The sequence below is a fragment of the Abramis brama genome, assembly GCF_963993115.1.
Source record: "Abramis brama genome assembly, chromosome: 6".
In the NCBI taxonomy this organism is placed as follows: domain Eukaryota; kingdom Metazoa; phylum Chordata; class Actinopteri; order Cypriniformes; family Leuciscidae; genus Abramis; species Abramis brama.
The window spans coordinates 36310574-36322741 of record NC_139968.1 but is presented as its reverse complement, the minus strand read 5'-3'; positions in this window follow the sequence as shown (position 1 = coordinate 36322741).

Genomic DNA, 12168 nt, shown 5'->3' with positions numbered 1-12168 from the left:
CCACCTGGGATTTATTCACCAACCCTTGGAACATTTTTTACAGGTTTCCTAAAGTTTTCTATTTTTTATTTTTCTAATTGATATTAAAAGAGGAATTTGACAAAGCTGTGAAATGACTTTTTCTAAATCCAAGTCGTGTATGGTGTGCTGCAAGGGTTAGTGAACAGGTGGTGTGATATCACCTGTTTCTATAAGGTAAAATGAAATTTTGGGAGTACAATGTAAAAACCATGTACCCATTCATAGTGAATATCCCATTCACAGCTTAAAACTATCTAGGCCTATTTGACAAAAAAATAGGTTGTCCACTTAATTCACATCTTTACATTTTATTAGTATGCTTTGCGTGGTTTCGCACCTTGGAATGCTTATTTGTGTGTGTGTGTGTGTGTGTGTAGTTTTGAGACAGTCCCTTAATTTGCTTGGCGAATGTCTAACGAATGTCCAACATAAAACCTACTTTACCGCACCCGAAAACACCGCGCTGATATTGATTCTCGTTTTAGTTCTCCTTTTTTTATCCAAAGTCTGCTTGCCATGGTCCATAATGTTTGAACGAAACAACAACAGCGTGCAAATAGACATTGCGAACAGTGGTCCACGTCTGTCGTCTTGGTTACTATCAGAGGGCTCTGGTTCATAGTTCTGGTCATAGATATCATATATAAACGCTAGATGTCTTATGGCGCAGTCACTTCCGGCATCACCGTTCGGCCATCTTATGTCAGTGCATGCACACAAATCCTCATATCTCGCTGAAATATTGACGGATTTACAAACGGTTTGGTTTCTTACAAACGTTATTAACGTGGCTATAATTCTGAATGCTTGAACATGTATGTTATAATTTTTCATATGTATGCAGTGTATGTATGTAGAGTCATAACTACATCTCTGACGTTTATAACAAACCAAACCGTTTGAAAATCGGTAGAAAATTGGGCAAGTTATGGTTATTTAAAAGTATTTGCACCATTAAACGAGTGAGCGAGCGCACTGCCGCAAGATGGCCGCCACGTGCGGACGTCGACCTCCATTGGCCAGCAGCGCGCACGAGACATCAGTGCCCGGTTGCGTAAAGCACCTTAAGTGTAATTTTCCCTAAAGTTTGCCCTTATGTTTCCCTTAAACCTAAGGGTGTTGCAGAAAAAAACCCTTAAGTGTTACTTAAGGGTTTCTTTAAGTGAAACGTCATAAACACTTAGAATTTCCCTTAAATGCTGTTTTTTCACTTAAATAATCCCTTAAAAAGCGTTAAGTGTTGCATAAAACCCCTTAACGGTCATTTCCCTAAGTATAATTTAAGGTTTGGAAATCGTAACCTTAAGAGTAACGCGGACAAAAATAAGACAACATGGCTGAATTTATGGAACCAGCTGAAGATCATTATGTGCCAAGAAGAATTTTTAAGGATAGGGAGAACCCTTTGGACCATCTTAGCGATGAAAAATTGTTGCAAGAATACCGATTTGATCGACGCGCAATATTTGCGCAATACATCGCTAACAAACTAGAGAGCGACCTTGACCATGTCACACATAGCAACCACTCTTTACTTGCGGTGTTACAACTGCTTATAGCACTGCATTTTTTTGCAACTGGGAGTTTTCAGTAGTGGGATATGTTTTACACGTGCATAAATCGGCTACCATTCAATAAATGTAGGCTACAATTAGTGTGTATCGGATTTTCAGGTGATATAGTCTCAATTCATTCAGTTTACGGACGCTCTGAGGTAAAGTGTTCAGACTGCAGACTTATAGCAACGATTATATTTAATTGTACAGTACAGTAGTCATAACATAACGTACAGACATTATCTTAATTCCATAATGTCCTTAAACATAACAATATTGCTGGCCATAAACTGAGAAAGTGCGCGTCCGGTGTGTGATACAGTTGTCCTAAACGCGACGCGGCGTGTTAGTGTTTTGCGTATCTATGGCAACAACAGACTTTTATAACGTGAATCCAGGATCGCTGTCGTGAAACACTTAAATGTTTCCCTTACCTAAGAGAACCGTTTAAGAGATTATATGCAACACCCTTAAGTTATTCTCTTAGGTAAGGGGAAATCGCCCCTTAAGTATCATACTTAAGGGAAAAACTTAAGGTGCTTTATGCAACCGGGCACTAGCCTTTATATTCACCTTATTTTCCATGACAACAAGGGCGACGCCATTACGCTCATTTTGTCATCTTACTTCCGGCTAAGCGGGACTTCAACTTCCGGCTGAAAGGACCTACGCTAGTTTCTAGCGTAATTCTATAGTTGTAACGGTAAAATATGTTAAGTATTATATGCTCAGTTAGGGGCTGACATAACAATTGGATTAAGAGGATAGAACAATTTAACCAACGGTGTTACGAACACAATGTAGGCTAAAGCGATCGGAATGTTGTGGTGTACTTTACGATTTACACGAGGAGCACCTGAGGCAATGGTGGAAGGCGCTAAACTTGAAGTGCTCACCCAAGCGCTGTGTGTTCGTACCATGTGTGTTAGTACCATTTTATGGACGGGGAGCAGACTGACGAACGAACACCCTTACCCCGAGTAAAGGCTCGGCTACGATGTTCTGGTAAAGAAGTCCCGACGGGTGCTGAACAGGTTGTCAGATGCAGGTAAGCTAACTTTACCTAACTGTTGTTTCCTAACTTACCTATCTATGTGCTTTTTAGCCTAACGTTAGATGAAGTCCGTTCTATGAATACATTTAAGATTAGTAACGAGCCGTTCACAAAATACAACGAATCTTGCATGATTACCATTGGCCACCTATATGTCATATTTCTTAGATTTCGTTTACTTTGTGATATGTCGACCTAAGGGTCTGAAATAAAGAATGAATGATTATTCACGATAGTACAATATATTATGGTACATTACAGTCTTACAATAGCTCACATTATTCCTGTAAGGAGGCCAGCTAGCTACATATTATTCAGATATTGATATTGACCTACGTAGAGTTAGGAGATTGTGTGTATACTGTCTCGTTTTTAATGCATCTCTCTTTTTCACACTGTTCTAAGTATGAGTGCCATCATAAATTAATTAATTCTCATATTAAGTACTAATTTAAATCTACATATTAAGTACTAATTTAAATCTAATTTAAAAAGTACTATTTAAATCTATTTTAAGTACTAATGTAAAAATGTTTATGGTTCTATTATTTCCATAGAACATCGATGAGAGTCAGTGTTGCAGTGGACAACTGTGAGGAGGATCACAGCCACATGCCCCAGACCTGTGATGCAGACACACAATAGGAGGATCCATCTGTCTCTGACCACAACTACACTCCAAAATCTCAACTCTGCTGAGAAACGACCACCTTTGTCAGCTCTACACAGGGTCGACATTGATGCATTCCACTCAGTTGCTGAGCACCTTACCAATTCATACACCAACAGCTTTCAGCTACACACTTGGTATCAGCTCCTGATGACTCTGATGAAGCTGCGTCTTAAAGGGTTAGTTCACCCAGAAATGAAAACTCTGTCAGTAATTACTCTCCCTCATGTTGTTCCAACCCCGTAAGACCTTTGTTCATCTTCGGAACACAAATTAAGATATTTTTGATTAAACTGAGAGCTGTCTCACTCCTCCATTTTTTTTATTATTATTATTTTTTTCTTAATTTGTGTTCCGAAGATGAACGAAGGTCTTACGGGGTTGGAACAACATGAGGGTGAGTAATTACTGACAGAATTTTCATTTTTGGGTGAACTATCCCTTTAATTCATTGCAGGGTGATCTTGCTGAAAGGTTTGGTGTTTCTCAGTTCATTGTAAGCAAGATGATTTCGCGTTGGCTTGACATCATGGAGAAGTGTTTCAGAGAGCAGTTTCCAAACACAACATGTAGAGCACAATATATCAAAATATCGCAAATGTATATATCGCAATATGCATAATTTTTTTTTGCTTTAATAAGCTTTAATCAGTTTATATAATTCATACAGTGGAAAAACTAAGCAGTGTTTTACTTTTACATTTGATTATTGTTTCTGTTGTTAAATAACCCTAATGTAGGATAACCTGAACCCCATGGTTTACACTGATGTTAAAATAACACATCTTATATACAGTAAAACACTGATGTTCACTTTCACAAGTTGATGTTTTCTTGTTACAAAAAGAATGTGAAACACATATGTAGGTTATATAATTTTAAATCTAATTTAAGTTAATTTTATATACTTTAAGCATTATCGTATCGAATATCGCATTGTTTAATGAGTTATTGCATTTTTCTTCAATATCGTGCACTTAATAACCTTGTCCAGGTGATGAAGTAATGGCAGACAGGCTTCACCATTACCGATCTCCTCTATGAAAGGAAGGTCAAACTTGTCCTCCTTGTGAATCTTGTAAAACAGATGTTACCTGTTATGAACATTTATTTTTATAAACCTTTACAGTGTGAGCAGATGTTACCTGTTATGAATAGTTAATTTTATAAACCTTTACAATGACCAGATGTTACCTGTTATGAATAGTTATTTTTATAAACCTTTACAATGTGCCCAGATGTTACCTGTTATGAAGTTTTTTTAATAAACCTTTACAATGTGACCAATGTTACCTGTTATGAATAGTTATTTGTATAAACCTTTACAGTGTGAGCAGATGTTACCTGTTATGAATAGTTAATTTTATAAACCTTTACAATGACCAGATGTTACCTGTTATGAATAGTTATTTTTATAAACCTTTACAGTGTGAGCAGATGTTACCTGTTATGAAGTTTTTTTTAATAAACCTTTACAATGTGACCAATGTTACCTGTTATGAATAGTTATTTGTATAAACCTTTACAGTGTGAGCAGATTTTACCTGCTATGAAGTTATTTTTATAAACCTTTACAGTGTGAGCAGATTTTACCTGTCAGTCATTTATTATAAAACAATATAATGTGAGCTCTGTAGATTCCCCTTAAAACTTAAATGAATTAAGTCTTCTAGTTAGAAGGAATAAGTCACGTCAAGTTTGCAAATGAATACCATCTTGGTTTATTACTTATGAAATTTAAATGATGAAATGTATCTACATGAAGGTCAGTAGAAGGTGTCTCTAGCTTCCTGAAAACATCAAACACTTCTTACAACTGATTTTATACAACTTATTTAATCGTTCATATTTAACCAATTACCTAATCTCCTATCCTTAACCCTAAATATTCTCATTCCTTATTATTTACAAATAATTTTTTATTGCTGCTCCATCAACTCCTTCTGACAGGACGTAGTTAAATATTCCCATAGGATAACGTTACCTCTGGCCACGTTAACAATGACGATGAATGAGACAATGTGAGACGAACTGATAGTCGTACGAAGTTTTCTCCGTGCTCCCAATTTAAAACATTTACGGTATTAACGTTATTTGTCATTTTGATAAAGTTTTGGCTAACTATAAACAATCTTCTAACTACTGAAATAGCTACCGGATGTGCCGTGTCAGTTTAGCGGAAGTCGGATGACAAAATGCGGAAGCGCGAAGTATTAAAAGTGGGCGGGGCGGAATAAGGTGAATATGATATCTATGGTTCTGGTTACCATGGCAGCACGAGCGGAAACCAGGGACAACGCGGATATGACGCCATTGACTGCGACATAACGGAAATAAAGACACGGTCCGTGTCTTCGAATTAAAATATTAATTTCTCTGGATTTAGAAGTTAATTGGAACTGTCGGGATAATGTAAATACACAACTTTAAAAAATATATAACATAGATATAGTGATTTTTTATATTTTTAAAGCAAAAAAAATACATATTGTGCCTTTAAAGATATAGCGATGTGGGAACACAACCTCAACGAAATAAAAAAGGGTGAAATAAGAGTTCCTTTATACCATCCGCGGTAGATGGTTGGGAGGATGACGTGAAGAAGTGGCCTCGTATCACGTATGGTAGCATTTTTAGCTATTTTGTAGATTCAGTAACGTTAGCCTGTGAGCAATTTGAAAAGCTCAGAGGCATATCAGTATCTACACAGTGATAAAGTCGGTCGGGTGTTATTTAAGAACGTCGAAAACGACCTTATGCGTTGGGTACGGGTTATGCTGTGTTGGCTTCTTATCCACGAAGTGAAACGAGCACACAAACAAGGGTTTTGGTGGTGTTTTTAAGTTCTTCAGCCATATTATTTTTGATTCGTCGTCTTTTGGGAGGTGATGGAAACTGTACAATCGTTGGCAGGAACACTCTGATTTAGTTTTAGGCTTATGTTCAAAACACTCACGTTTAAGCCACTGAATTACTTTATTCCGGTTATATGTACAACCACGAACAGCACATGTTGTCCCTGAGCTCCGTAACGACATCTCTCATAAAGGTTTGCGACTTTAAATAGTAAAAAAATTATCCGAAAAACACCTTATCTTCTTCTTCTTCAGTGAATTTTACTGGCAGCTTGCAATCTTTGTGCATTACCGCCATCTACTGGATTGAGGTGTGATCACATTGGGAAGTCATAAATAAATGTATATTGAAAAAAAAAAAAGGAGATCAGAGCCCAAGCTTTAGCTAGCGCTGCGTGTTCAGCTCCTCCAGCTTCAACCTCAGCTCAAACCTCCAGAAAAAAAAAAAATAATAATAATTAAATTGGGCTAAAGTCTTCTTGCTAGTTGTGTTTTTTTTAGAAACTCTATCACTGCTTTGGTTGTAGACTGTGTTCCAGGTAGACTCAACAGGTTGCTTTAAGTAACAGAGTTCTTTGTTACCCTCTTAAATATTTCTCTCTCTTCAGAGTACTGCCTACATGTCAGAAGTACATGCTTCATGGTTTCTGTTTCCGTACAATATGGGCACATTCCTGTCTCATGTTTCCCTAGTGTGTAAGCCGCTGTTCAGTCCTGTATGTCCTAGCCTTAGCCTGGTGAACCAGGTTTCCTCCTGTCGTGAAAGTGAGCTGATCTTTTTAACTGTTACATTCTGTTGAATATTATATAAATGTTTGAAATTGAAATTGTTTTCAATTCTGATTTGCTGAGTGGAACCTGCAGGCCTACTTCTACTTGTTCTGCTTTAAGTGCTTCTTTTGCCAACCCGTTTGCCTTCTCATTGCCCTCAATACCTGTGTGCGCTGGAACCCAAGTGAACTGTAATATTAGCTTCTGTTGAGTTATCCTGAAAATCATCTGATGAACATCTAAAAGATCCTGTCTGCATGCAGATTTCCCAGTCTGGATGCTAATTAGGGAGGACATATAGTCTGAACAAATAACAGATTTATATGGCTTCACTTCTTCTACCCACTGTAGTGCCATTATGATGGCCATCATCTCTGCAGAGAAGATTGAGAGGTGGTTTGAGGTTCTTTTTTGTATTATAACATTATATTTAGGAATGTATACAACCACCCCCGTTTTACCTGCTGGTTCTTTGGATGCATCTGTAAATATGTTTACTGTGTCATCATACATTACTTCTAGGTACTGCTGTACACTTTGATACAATCCCGTCTTGATTATATTTTTAGCTTCTAGATTAACTACAGAATAGCAGAAAAAACAAGGTGGAATTGTGCTCAAGTTAACATTTTTGCTGCAAGGTAAAGTACTGATTCCCATGTCATCTGCCTCTTTATTGCTGTTCCATCCAAAACTACTATTCACAATGTGACTATATTCCCAGCATTCTTCTAACACCAGTTTTGTAGGATGTGTAGTTTCATTCCCTTGTAAGTTTACCCAATATGCTAGAGAAAGTTTTAACCTCCTAAGATTTAAAGGCATCTCCCCTATATTTCTACTTGCAGCGCTGCATGGGATAGGTGATGTTCGGAAGGCTCCACCACACAGCCGGAGAGCTTTGGCCTGCACCCTGTCCAGTTCAGCTAATGTAGTTTTTGCTGCTGTTTTGTATACTGTACATCCATAGTCAAACACTGATCGGATTAATGCAATATAAATTATTTTCAAAGAAGAGCCTGACGCCCCCCAGTTATACCCTGAAAGACACTTTAAAAGATTGATTGCTTTCTTACATTTGTCTACCATTTTCTGAACATGATTTTTAAAAGTAAGTTTACTATCAAACCACACACCAAGATATCTTAAGTCATTAACCTGTTTGAGAGATTAAAAACACACAAATCTGTTCGCTATACCACACAAAATCACAAAATACCATCGGTATATTACTTCCGCGCCTCACCGGAAGTTTTACCCACTTTCTTTTTTACAATAGCGCCCCATTCAGGTGGTATGAATAGAAAGTTCAGAAGAACAGCATTTATTTAAAATAGAATATTTTGTAACATTATAAATGTCTTTACTGTAAGTTTTGATCAGTTTAACTCATCCTTGATGAATAAAAGTATTGATTTATTTTATTTCTTTCCCCCAAAAATCTAATTAAAATTCTTACTGACCCCAAACTTTTGAACGGTAGTGTTTAATGTTACAAAAGCTTTAGATTTCAGATAAATGCTGTTCTTTTGAACTTTCTATTCATCAAAGAATTTTGAAAAAAAAATGTACACAACTGCTTTCAACATTGATAATAATAATGAATGTTTCTTGAGCATCAAATCATCATATTAGATGAAGACTGGAGTAATGATGCTGAAAATTCAGCTTTGATCACAGGAATACATTACACTTTACTGTATATTCACATAGAAAACATGCTGTTTTAAATTGGAATAATATTTCACAATATTACTGTTTTTTGTTTGTATTTTTAATCAAATAAATTAATTCCTTTGAACCCCCCATCTTCTTATGCCTTCTTTCATCTTAATCCGTTCCCTCTCATATTTCTGACATTCAAATACCAAGTTCAACAGATTCAATACCAGTGCAAAATCCACACCTTCCCTGCATGTGCCAGAACCCATGTGAACTTGACCCTCATCCCCATCTGACAAATCCATGTGTGACATTCTAGTACCTCATATATTATGTCGTGCCTTGATTGTGTTTTGAATGATTGCAAACTCTTTAGAACTGCACTAGAGTCAAATTACAACTTAATCTGGTCTAACATCTTCCATACCCACCAGCTCCACTGTAAATATGGATAAATGATCAGACAGTCTCTTTTGTAACTTGATCCCCATCTTTGGTACTCCGAATGCAGCCCTAGTTTGTCCAGATTGATTATCCTTAGACCCATATGTATAAATATCCAGAAAGCCCTTATGCTCCTCATGCATCTGATTAAAAAATACTTCACATAAATCCACCTCCTTTCAACTCTTTAATTGCCTATTTAGTATCTGCAGGTCAACATTTGGCTGCACAAGAATCCAAGGTGGTCCACCAAAGTGGAGCCCCATCTCTTTTCCTATAGCATCACTCACCCATCCAAAACTCTGACTTTTAACCCTTTCATGCTCCCAGCTTACTTGCATAACTGCCCTTGAGGGGTGAGAAGGGCTACATGCCCTTGTAAGTTTGCCCAGTAGTTGGCTGTCAGCTGTTCCCCTCTAAGCTGAAGAGGCATCTCACCCATCTCTACATGCAACGCCACTGCAGGTGACGATCGAAAAGCCCCACTACATATTCTTAGTGCCTGGGTTTGTAACTTCCAACTTGGCCAGTGTTGTTGCTGCAATTCTATATGCAAAACAAACATAATCTGCAGATTTAATCAGTGCAAATATATCTGATTTCCTGCTCGACCCCAGTCAATGCCTGCCAAACACCTCGTCACATTTAATACCCTTTTACACTTTAGACCTTTTACACATTTAAAACAATTCCCAAAACCTAAAGGACTCTACTTTCTCCAGTGCATGCCCTTATCTTTTCAGATTAATCTCTTCCCGCACCTTTTTACCTGTAAAGAAACCACTTGAGTTTTTTCTTTTATAAAATCTAAAATCTCATCTCATTGACCACCGTTTTGTTTTTGTTTGGTGTAATTCGCTTTCACACTGCCCTTTTTGCAAGTGAAAACCACAAGTGTGCTAAGGTCAACCATTCATTGGACAGACATTCAAACTGTACCAGAGTTTGTTTGGAACCGGACCGAGACCACATATTCAACAGAAATCTGGGGGGGGGGGGGGGGGGGGATTGGGGATTTCTTGGGGATCCCTATAGGCCCTACTTCCTATCTAGTTTAATTAACAACCCTTCTCTCCACATCATATCATATGTCTTCTTAAAATCTAAGAAGACTGCCACCACTGTTTTTTTTTTTTAACTATTTTAAAATGACCGGTTGTCCGTTTGTGCAGTGCTGTGAAATGTTATTTCATATTACTTTAACTTGCAGTGTGGTTCTAAGTAGAACAGTTAAAGGTTGTAGTTTACTTTTAATCTAAATGTAGCTATAGTATAACTTAGCATTTTATTATTTTGGTTATGGACATCTGGATGAATTTAAACATCAAGCTGTCACAGACACAAATGAGTATAAGATCATTGCATAACTCCATTAGTTAGTAATGTTGACGGTCAAAGTTAGATATTCACCATAACATGTGTAATTCATTAAACCATGTTGTCCAGGAAGAAGCGAGAAAGAGGAGCATCTCAAAGTGCAACAGTCTCTTTAATCTTTATCCTGCTAGCACCTGCTGGTAGATGTTGTAACTACATGCTCTCAGAAATCTTCTATCATTGAAATCGGGGCTTTAGAAATATTATTCTGGGGGGAAAATATTTGCATTTTTGTGTAAAAAAACAAAACAAAACAAAACATACTTTCAAAACTTACATACAATACCAGTCCCAGTCATATACAAGCCAGGAAAAGGTTTAGTGTCTGGTATACACTAGTTACCGACAGCCAAACCCAAGCACAAAAACATTACAGAAACTCTTCTAAATCGCCAACATAATATTAAACACTAAAAAGTCATTAACTTTACTGAAAAGTGCATAAAATAACAACTGATTTTAACATTTACATTTGATGAGCATAATGAAATGAATTTGTGACAAAATGTTCTCATTTAGTGTAATGTAATTGATCAAGCAGCAAAAATCCTTAGTTAGCTGTTAATCTTTAGTTTATAAATGCATGATGGGTAAGAATTCAAATTAGCCGGATGAAGAATGCCGAACTGTTTCTCTTCTTTCCCTGCTTTTAGTTTTGATGCATTGATTCAGTACTTTATTACTCTGTGAAGCAGGTTTATCAAGAGGAAGTCAGACTGTGAGGTTCAGCAAGACAGGAACAAGCTCTTTCAAACTGAACACAGATGAAACAAATGACCTCTGTCGTGCAAAAGCTTTTTGTCCATCCAACAGATCAAACCATGTTTCTGAAGAAAACCGACCGCAGCAGTTTCAGTTTGACTCAACAGATGAGCTGCAAGAGTCACACCTCAATGAGACTGGCAATGAGAGATGGTCAAACGGTTATAACTGTTTTTTTTTTTGTTTTTTTTTCATATACACAATAATTGATTATTCAATTGAACTATAAAACCATTTGAAGTTCTTAATCCAAGGAGATTCACACAACGTTCTCCTTTTATGTAGTCTACTTAAAATATTCAACTAAATTAACAATGTTAAATAAGAAAAAAGAGATTTTTTCCACTGTTAAAACAGTTAGGCCTGGTTTCACAGACAGGGTTAAGATCAGCCAGGGTTAGCCCTTAGTTCAAATAAGACATTTAGCTTTTATAAACGTGCCTTATAAAAAAAAAAAAAAAAAAAAAAACATTAGTGTGCGTCTTGAGACAAAACAATATTTTAAGATATGACAGTGCAAGTTGCTTTAAGTTAAAACAGATCAAACATGTATTTTAGTCTGGGACTAGACTTAAGCCTTGTCTGTGAAACCAGATTTTAAAACCGTAGTTAGTGCTAGAAAAAAACTTTTTTTAATGTAACTAGAGGCTGTACTGGACTAGGTGGGTCAGTATCGTTGTGGGAGGATTCACACAGATGAGTGTTTTCATCTGAAAGTTTTATTAGATCAGACACTGAACGGGTGAAGAAAATGTTTCACATGTTTGTCTTGTTCTGTTTTTGCTGGTGCCGTCTGACTGGTAAGTTATATATTTCAGAACAGCTTATACTGTACATTCACTGTTGTCTTTGTTTGACAGAGAATTTTTAAATTGTGATTTACAGGCCTTAAAAATACATTAAACTGTTAAAAGTTAGGCAAAATAATGGACATTTCTATACTGAATCAATTTAGTGGGGCTCAGAAAGCACTTTTCAAAACTCAGGGCTTTTTTT